Raw genomic sequence first — 9162 nt, forward strand, 5'->3', positions numbered from 1 at the left:
CCTAGAAAATTCCACTGAGACCTCATTTAGTTTAAGAATAATTTGTGAGAATTGTATTTACATGATGACATCACCAGACTTGACCACCTTTGGTTGGACAGGCCACCAGGGGCTTTCCCCAAATACGCGCAATAGGTGCCCACAAAACTCGGTTCAAATTTATCCAAGTGCCTCATCATCTAATTAATAATGAGTATGAAAGGAAGAATGAGATTCCTACTGTCCCTATCTACAATAGAGCAAAATCACAGCCAAGGGAATGGCCTTGGCAGAATCACTGGTGAAAGAAGATGCTGTTGAGCTTGACTCTAGTCTGGCACTGTATAGAGACATGAGTGGTGCAGAGTAAGTGGGAAGTCCTGAGGCTGCTACTGTAATACCACTATTCTTTTGTTCTTTTTCACTTAGTGAGACAGGGGGCAAGGCGCAAGGGGCTTCTGCTTTTGGCTCTAAGGCACCTATGAATGAGCGCAGAAGCTGTTCTGACATGTGCATTGGAGCAGATTCAATTAATCGAGCCTGCTGGATCCTGACAATTGCTGTGCTCCAGCAGCCTCCTGCATCTCATATATCAACATCCCCATGCTTAAAAATGGCAGCAGAGACATTTGAACTAAAGTTCATCAAACAACCTTTAGTTCAAGCACCCCCACCACCATTTTTAAGAGCAGCGTTGACACTAATTCAGGAGACATGGTGGCGATTTAATTAAATTGGCTCTTGGAGCCTCTCTAATTAAAATACTGCCCACCCACCCCCACACCACCCCCCAGCCCTCAGAGCACATGTAAAAGTGCCCCAAGTGCCACACATGGGCAGGGTGCAACCTATTCTGGGGACTGTGTCAGATGGGGTATCTGAGTGAGGAGGTACATCTGTCGAACTATATGCCAGGTGTCTTAAGGTGAGCTTCAGGGAGGACAGAAACCTCCCACGTGGCAGAAAGGCAAAAAGCTTGCTGGATCTTGATTTTTCAGTATGAATACAGACCATGAAAGCAGGGCCTCATGATCCTTCTTATTTTGGGGGTCTTAAGCAGGTGTCAGAAGAGTTACCACAGGGATAACTGGCTTGAGGTAGCCAAGTATTCATAGCAGTGTCACTTTTGATCCTTCACTGTCACCTTTTCCTGTCATTGCAAAACAGAATTGACCAGGTATTGGATTGATTGCCCTCCCATATGGAACATGATCGAGTTTAGTCCATCATGAGTAAGGTTAGTTTTACCCAGTTGCTGATGTGTTGTTGCAATAATAATCCTGCTCAGTTCAAGAGGAACCACAGGCTCAGACATTTGGGCTAGGGACAGACATTCAAAAAGCCTGAGCCTGAATTCATTCAATCTTTGCAGGTTAATCCAACCTGGCTAGCTGGAACCAGTTTGTAACCACACAGACATCCCAGAAATGCAGGCACATACCTGCAGTGGCTCAGGCTAGAAGCGGGATGGGGGAGGTGGGGGGAAGCACTAGAACAGCCCTCCCTTCCCTTCCATAGTGCTGAGATGAGGGGGGCATGGCTAAGCCCAGGCAGGATGCTTTCATTAGGGAGGGATTCCCCCCACCCTCTGACCCCACCCAGCCCAGAGAGCATGCCCAGATGCTGGGGGGAGTCTGGTTTAATTTAAACCAGGAAGAGGTCTGGGACAAACACTGCATAAACCAGTTTGAGCCAAATCAGTTAAGTCTGATAACCAGGTCTGACAACCAGATTTGTCTCAAACCAGTTTCAGCCATTTTCACGCTGGTTTATGTGCACTGAACCTCTGTTTTGCTACAGATTTAAACCAGTTTCTGATCACTTATATCAGTTTATGTATAATGTCTGTCTCTAGCTTTGATATATGTACTTGGTTGAGCCAATAGAGCAAAGCTACAACTTGTGGGATTATTACTGAACACCTTATGACTGAACAACTCTAAATCAAAATCCCCCATAAACATAATGCTATTGCAATGCTCTGGAGCCTCAGTTTGCCTCAGATAGCCAGCTGGGTCAAGGTTTTGTATGTAGCAGAGCAGCTACCTTGCTGCGATCTAGTGAAAGTCAGCCCTTGATTCAAGCTTTTGTCTTAGATCCCATATTACCACCTCTCCCCAGTTAGGGTTACCATCCATACCTACCCTACCCAGGAGTGGGCAGAAGCCCGAGGAGGGAGGCAGGGTGGCAGGGAGGTGGCTGGGGCAACCCTCATGTGGGTAATGTGGAGCCATTCTCCTTCCAAAAATAGACATATATATTTTAAAAAACAGGTATTAGTCTGGAACAAAATCTGGGTGGAGGAAAATTATTGACTCGACCTGATGATCTTTCAAGGTCCCTTCCAACCTTACAATCTATGAATCTATGAAAAGGTTGCTAGTTTATACAGTTAAACTGTGTATTCATTCTGATACTCCTACTAAATGGAAGAGTTTAGAGTTTGTTCAACTTTACAGGGACAAGAAATAATCTACAATCCTCTTTGTCAATCTCACTGTCCTCTGCTGTAATGAGAATCAGATCGACATCTGAATAAATTAATTTGCCCCTGACCTGCAATTCACCTTTCAGACTAGAGAATCACAATTGGTATTTCAGAGAGAAAAAAAAGTCAACAGCAAAGTCTTTGCCAGTTTCAACATTAATTTACCTAATGCACGTTGCAGAGTCATCATTTTATTAAGACTGCCATCAGTTCCAAATACACGTCTGGAAGAAGGGGCTGCAATGAGAAATAGAGAGAAGACAAAATGCGAAGACAAGATGTCAAACTGAAGCTTTAATCTGTCCCTGGGCAGTTATTAATTACTGCTGAGATACATTTTAAAATTAAAGACTGGGTGAAATACAAATGATTCTTGGAACATTTTTTTGGGGGGTGCGGAGGAGGGTTGCTATTAATCTTTGTGTTACAGTTGCACAGAAATCTTAAAGAAGCCAAGGCACAACACAAGGGATAAAGGTCCTGCGATCAGACAGGCTCATGGCACCTCTTGAAGCACAATTGCCACAATACTGCTGGAGCAACATTGCTGTGGCTGAGGTGAGACTGCGCGTGTTAAGTAATAAGTCAAAAATCTTTCACTGGGACTTTTGTCCAAGTCTTTCTATAAGAGCTCCTGTTCTGAGGAAAAGTTTGTAAACAAATGTATGAACTAACAAAAGGCCATGAATTTCACCCCAGGCTTCAAGCAGCATTGTAGACTTATGGCCTCCCTTCCCCCGCAGAAAGGAAGAGAGGCATTTCTCTAGCCTGATTATTAGTAGTACCATAATGCCAAGAGGTGCTAACAGAAATCAGCACAGCACTATTTTTTGCACAAATCTCTGAGGAAAAGAAGCGTCTATTCCAAGCACTTGCAGTCTAATAAACAAGAAGAACAAAGGGTATTGGAGGAGAAGTGATTTACCCAAGGCCACCTTTCAGGTCAGTAGCAGAGTTAGCTCCATACCCCAGGTCACTGAAGTCCCAACCCTTGTACATGCCCTCCCAGTCTCCTGCCCCTCCACCTCTGTTTTATATTCTCCAAAAAGCACTAGAGACAGGCACACAGCTCCATGCAACCCTCTTTTCCAGGATGCCAAAGTGGCACAGGCAGCCTCTATGTATGGCAAGCATCAGTTCAGGGAGGGGATAGGCAGCAGAGCAGCAGATAGGGCAGGAAGCATAAAGCGAAGCAGCAAATTGGAAAGGGAACACTTGCCTGCAAATTGGGAAGGGAGCACATGCCTGCAGTGGCTCGGGTTAGAGAAGCCAGGCAGACCCTACTGTGCCTGCAGTCTCTGCTGGAGCTCTGGCTAGAAAGCAGGGGGCTAGGTCAGGCCTGTTCTCTGGAGAAGACAGCACAGCCCAGCCCAGCAAAGCATCTGGGATGCTGGGGGAGTCTGGTTTAACTTAAACCAGGAAGGCATATGGGACAGACTTTGCATAAACCAGTTTGACCCAAATTAGTTAAGTCTGATACTACATTCAGCCAGGTTTATCTTAAACCAGTTTCAGCCATTTTGAAACTGGTTTATGTGCACTGAACTTCTGTTCTGTTACAGGTTTAAACCAATTTCTGATCACTTTAACCAGTTTATGTGTAATGTCTGTCCCTAGCCCCCATGTGGGCTTAAAATGGGAAGCCAGCTTCAGCATTTACTCTGAAGCAGCTCCCGTTGTTCCATCCTGTCTGCACAGCTATCTGTTTTCTCACAGGCACATGCTTTGCCCTGTGGTTAGCAGCCTAAACACACTGCCCTTTGTAAGGCAAGTCCAATTACACCGTAAGGCTAAGGTATTTCATGACTCTGTGAAGAAGGCATTACTGGCCCTGCATGCAAATACTACTTTTGTCATGGTGGGAACGTGTAAAATGCAAAATAACGCACAAACGTTTCAAAGAATTTATTGAGAGGGAGAAACCTATTTGTGTGTGAGGGTGCTTGTCTCTGTGCATAGTGGTCCTGATCTTGTTGCCTTCTTTCTATTTAAGCAAACAGAAGCAAAGCAACGCAAAGCAAAATAAACAGCATTTAAAGATTCTGATTTACCTGGTGAAGATTAAAATGATGGGGAAAAAAACAACCTGATGTTACAGATCAATGCATTTCACAGCCAGGACAAAGTAGCTAGGCGCCAGGGACATTCTCCATCCCAACCACAGCAACCCACAAAATCCCCTTGAAAAGGGAAAGGCCCTGCCGTGAAAGGGTCTCCGTAGGAAAGGTAATGCAATACCATACACCGTTCATTCTGCTGAAAATTAATTTCAGAAAACGTGCCATCTTTTATCACTCAGTTGTTATATGATGTGTTTCAAGATTTAAGGAAGCATAGTTGAAAGTGAGAATGCATTGGGAACAGGTTGGGGTGATAAAGAATTTGTGTATTACCAATTGCAAATTTAATTGTGCATTTCTAGATGTTGTAATCTTTGGAGTCTAAGAATGTTATGAATCCCCTCTTCCAAAAGTACATGACAGAAAGGGCCAAAAAGATTTGGCTTGATGATGGCTGAAGGAAGTGCAGGCTGAATAGATTTGTATTTAATCTTTTAATTAAATTATTCATGTAAGAATATAATAAATGCTTATGGTATCAAATGTTTTATCTATATGCTTAAAAACAGTTCTTTGTACCTTTTAAGTCCTTCGTTAATCTTCTCAACTCAGAAAATATCCACAGACACTAAAAGCATCTTTTTGTAGCAGAGTTAATGCAATTCAAAATCCATAAAGACAACTAACAGGGATGTGAAAAAAGCCTTTGAAGGACTTCCAGTATTGGAAACTTTCTGAATCAACCCATCTCTACAAAATAACATATCTAGGTTGAACTAAACTTCCCCTGGGTGAGAACTACCATGTGCCATTTCAGATGGATTGTTCTACTAGTGATGAAATCACAGAAATTGTGTTTCAAAAATCTGATTTATAGTAATGGGAAGCTTGCTACAGTCTTAACCATGAAGGAACAATCAGTCTCTCAGCAATGCTGGCCAAAGCTTAAGTTGTTTGAAAAAAAATTAACAGTTCTTTAGCTCCCTGGATGGTAATCATCACTCAGGCTAACAGCCGCATTCCTACAATTTTTATTTTTACCATAATTGTATAGGGCGAACACTGCAGCAACATTTTTCAGCTGACTTGGTCTCCATAAATATTTTGATATTTTGGAAATTATATACTTCTTCATATACCCAGAAGACATTAAGGAGAAGGAAAATCAACAGCTTGATAGGATTATTATTTTCTGTGTTGCCCTTTGGTGTACCATTAAAATAATGCCCCTGGTAGAAACTGCATTGTGCATGTTCTAAAACAATTCAATTTAATATAAACCCTCCCTGAAATGCATGATGGTAGAAAAGTGTGCAATACTAAAAATAAGTTAAACTCGGTTTTACAAAGTTCATGTGAAAATTGACCAGCCCAGGCAGATAGCAAACACTAACCAACACTTTATACCATGACGATGATAATAAAAAATGATATTTTATTCATCGTCAGGAAAAAACCTACTCCTGTGAAATGAATGGGTAAATTATGCTAGTCCACAGAAGTGTAGAAAACAGTATTGAAAGTGTAAGGTTTAACAAGTCTTACAGACGGTAAACAGTTTAATGATTGACTTGACTGTTTATCTGCTTTTTAACCAAATAGGGAAAACAAATGCATTACAAATAAAAGGAAGAGCTCTATAAATATAGTGAAGATGACAGAAACAATGACTGTATCTCAAAATTAATTTCTGAGACAGGAGAAAAAGAGTGACTTACCTCAATGACAGGTTGGAAACAGGCAATAATGATACATCTACATCCTTCCTTTTCAGGGTAAATAATTTGAGTTCTTTCAATAGAAATCTAAAAGAAAAACAAAAGACAATTGCAAATGACTGCCTTCCCTGCAGTGTCTGTATGAAGTAGCAATATGCTTCTAAATATATCCTGCTAAAAAGAAATAAGCTGTTAAACAACAACTCAAAAATATAATTAGTTTAATAAAGGAGCAAAAGAAATTTGTCATCCTTAAAATCCCCTGTAGAACTTCCAAAAATTTAAGTGGATCAAATCATACAGTATATAAATGGCACAGGACCAGATTGATTCTTGGTGTCACACCACTGTTCTCAGCAAAACAACATTGATTTGGCCCATTTGTCTCCAAGATGAACCTGATCAATTAATCTTGCAGAAAATTCACTCCAAACCACTGAAGAGCAAAAATTTTCACTAAGAAGTTAGCCTCCCATTGGCTCAAATGATACAACCTTGCTGACTTGCCTTCCCCTTGCAAACTCCAGGACTTGCTAAAGCAACACTTGAATGTTAAATGCTTCGGTCAGGAGTTCAGCTACTGACCTGCAATGAAAGCCTTGTGTTCAGCTCCAACGTTTCCTGACAGCAAACAATTTACAAAAAAAAAAGGCTTCATGGAATGAACTGTTAAAAAAGAAAATCCTCTCATAAGCTTTCCCTGAGGGGAAAAAAAGAATCCACAAGCTTTAAATTGGCCAGGCGGATTTAAGAGGAAGCAAAAAAAAAAAAAAAAAAAAAGCTCTCTGTTGCGTCAAAGAGCCCAGTGTGCAATAGGAACACTGAACTGAGTTGTTAAACTGGCAAGCCCTGGCTGAAGACAGCTTTTCAATATGCTCTCAGCATCCTCTCCTAGGGCTGGCTGGATGCAGTCCCACTCCTTTTACAGTGGGTGTATGACTTCAAGAGGCAATCTCTCTGAAGGAGTTTCTAGATGCATGCCATTCAACTGGATTTGCCATACAGTATGAGGGTAGTTATGTGCACACACAGGCTTGTAGGACGGTAAGCATATATAAAGGTAGTTACACACATTCAAGCGTGAATTCATGTATAAGTGTATGGAGAGAGGAAATGCAGGTATACTCCAACTGGTGATCAGGTCACTGATTGCCTGAAGTTGAAGAGAGCAGGCTATTGATAATTAACTGCATGGAGAAATACCTAACCCATCCTACAATGGACTCTTAGAAAATAGAGGAGGATTTCACTGTACTTAGCAGAAGCTTTTCCTGCATGATGAGAGATTTTATAAGCCATGGTTCCTAGAATCAATGTCCAGCACTTGTTGGCTGCAGAGAACTGGCTGGTCACATGATTCAGGCTGATTTTGTTTCTATTATAAATGTAAACTCTGAAGCTTGTAAATCACTTGAAAATTAGATGTGAATTGAAATGCTTTTACTGGGGGTCACTGCTGATTAAGAGAATGAGTCATCCTTATGGATCAGAGTGAACATGCAAGTGAGAAGAGCATAGCTTGGGTGGGTAGCAAGCTCAGGGAAAAGGAAAACAAGTGAGAAGGCAGCATGTGTATTAAGGAGAAGAGGATCAGGCCACATGGAAACACCTGCAGGGGAAGCAGAAGAGGAGGAGGACCAGAAGGATGAGAGAAACAAAACAAAATGTGAAAGCAGGAAGTGGATTAACCTCTCAGAGCATGGATCAGACTAAAGGCAGTGACCAAGGCACAGCAAGTTCTTCCTGATTGTTGATTCTTTTTCGGCATCTTCTATAGTTGCGACAGGGATAACGTGAACTTGACAGTGAGAGAAGGCGATCACAAACAGCAAGAGAGGTGTCTAGGACACAGTCTCTGTTCCAAAGGAAATCTATATTATGAAAGAGACCTTGACAAAGGCACAATTCCTTCTTTGGCTGCTTACCCTCAAATCCTTTAAGCTTAGAGTACAGCTCTACTCTGAAAAAGGATTTTAAAAATGGCCTGGGGGAGGGTTTCTCCTCATTGAGCCTCAGTAGATTTCTGGATCAAGCCTGGCCAGTTTACAAGCAGAGATGGTTTCTCTAAGTGCCAGCCCTGCAAAGTCAGTCTGGGTTCTTGGAGTTCTCTCCCCTTTGAGCATGTCTACATGTGAATTTAACCACACCTAAATTTAATGCACATTAGGTTAATATGCATTAAGGGGGTTTAGGTAGGCGTTTACACGTGCAGGTGTTACAGCACATTAACACTGTATGTGGACTGACTTAGGACTAAAATTAGTCCCAAGTCAGTCCACACACATGGCATTAATGTGCTTTAACACATCTACACATGTATTAATGTGCTTTGGCTATTTACACCAAATTTGATACCTGCATTTGCAGGTATCAAATTTAAGCACAAATAGCCTAAATTCACCATTTTAATGTGAATTAAGGGTGCACGTGTATAGATTTATGCCCTTAATGTGCATTAACTTAGGCTAATGTGCATTAAAGTATCATGTGTAGAAGCACCCTTTATACCTCAAGGAACAATCCATATTTAGCAGCTTTCATTATGCCATCTGTCACACTTGGTCCAGCTCACTGTGTCTGGGTAATTAGCAGAAGTGTAGCTGGGCAGTTCTGCACCCAGGGCAGCAGCAGTGCATGGAATAGCTATGGTGGCTTAGTGGCCACTGCCACCAGTGGTGCCAGGCCATCAGCAACAGCAACGGCAAGTTTTGTGCAGGTAACTCATTTCTGTCAATGAAGTTGCAGCAGTGAAACTGCAGAGAGAATGCAGCAATTAACAGTTAAGTCATTTATGGGTGCAAAAGGGTAAGAATCCAGCAGACCTGACTGCAGCTATACAAGGCAAAGAGAACTAGCAAACAATTCAACCTTTATTATAGAAAGTGCAGCAGTGATGCCATTCATAGGACTGGCCACA

General features: G+C 41.8%; 1 protein-coding gene across 6 annotated transcripts in view; it reads right to left on the minus strand.

The window, feature by feature from the left end:
- The window catches only part of CSGALNACT1 (chondroitin sulfate N-acetylgalactosaminyltransferase 1), a 104275-nt gene extending 97289 nt beyond the window's left edge, over positions 1-6986 (minus strand). For 2 of the 6 annotated variants that reach the window (XM_090036778.1, XM_090036773.1), the window contains exons 1-3: positions 6740-6813; positions 6246-6332; positions 2633-2704 (exon numbers count right to left, since the gene is read on the minus strand). The gene's annotated coding sequence lies outside the window, so the exon portion shown is untranslated. The other 4 variants (XM_090036774.1, XM_090036775.1, XM_090036776.1 and 1 more) reach the window with 4 other exon arrangements.
- Between the last annotated feature and the right edge of the window lie 2176 nt (positions 6987-9162).

The sequence above is a fragment of the Crocodylus siamensis genome, chromosome 2 (genome assembly GCF_052110815.1).
Source record: "Crocodylus siamensis isolate JL-2025a chromosome 2, ASM5211081v1, whole genome shotgun sequence".
NCBI classification, from domain to species: Eukaryota; Metazoa; Chordata; order Crocodylia; family Crocodylidae; genus Crocodylus; species Crocodylus siamensis.